Here is a 688-nt window from a genome sequence, read left to right as displayed (position 1 = left end):
GTCTACACTCGTTTTGCCATATTTATTCCATTAAAGACACCTTAATGCATACTTTTAAATAATATTATGTGAGCTAAACATAAAAATAAAAACATATATAAAAACATTTCCTTAAAGTATATATTTTTTTAGATGACTAATGTTACTGTCCCCACTACAACTAAAAAAATACTTGAATGCATGCTATTTTCTTCCTTGAAACATTTAATTGAAATAGAATTCAATGTATTCCTATGAAGTACTGCTCCTACTGGTGAGTGCCAAAATGGCCGACCGGCGGCTTCAAAGCCTTCTCAATAACCAAAGACAGAGCATCACAAACCATGGTGTGGTTTAAATGCATCTTTGGACGTCTCAAGGATCTTAGATTGCATGGAGCCCCAAAACCCCCTGAGGCGCATAAGGCACCTCCCCTTTCAAATATTACTAGAACAAAAAAAACAAAAAAAAAACTGTATCCTGTTTAATCAAACAAAGAAACAAATAGTTTGGGATTCACACAAATAATAATAAAAATACCAGGGGTAAAAAAGCACAATACTGCAGTTTGTACAATTTACTTCAAGGCCACTGAATGAAAATGCCTTTGGTGAATCATTGGCTACATGTTTATGTATTTATCTACATATGGTCAAGGCCAAGAGCAACGGGAAATATAAATAGCCGTAATGTAGATGGACTTCAGTTC

This window comes from Oncorhynchus mykiss, chromosome 12 (genome assembly GCF_057628025.1).
Source record: "Oncorhynchus mykiss isolate SJ-2025 chromosome 12, ASM5762802v1, whole genome shotgun sequence".
Classification (NCBI taxonomy): domain Eukaryota; kingdom Metazoa; phylum Chordata; class Actinopteri; order Salmoniformes; family Salmonidae; genus Oncorhynchus; species Oncorhynchus mykiss.
This window is presented reverse-complemented; position numbering follows the sequence as displayed.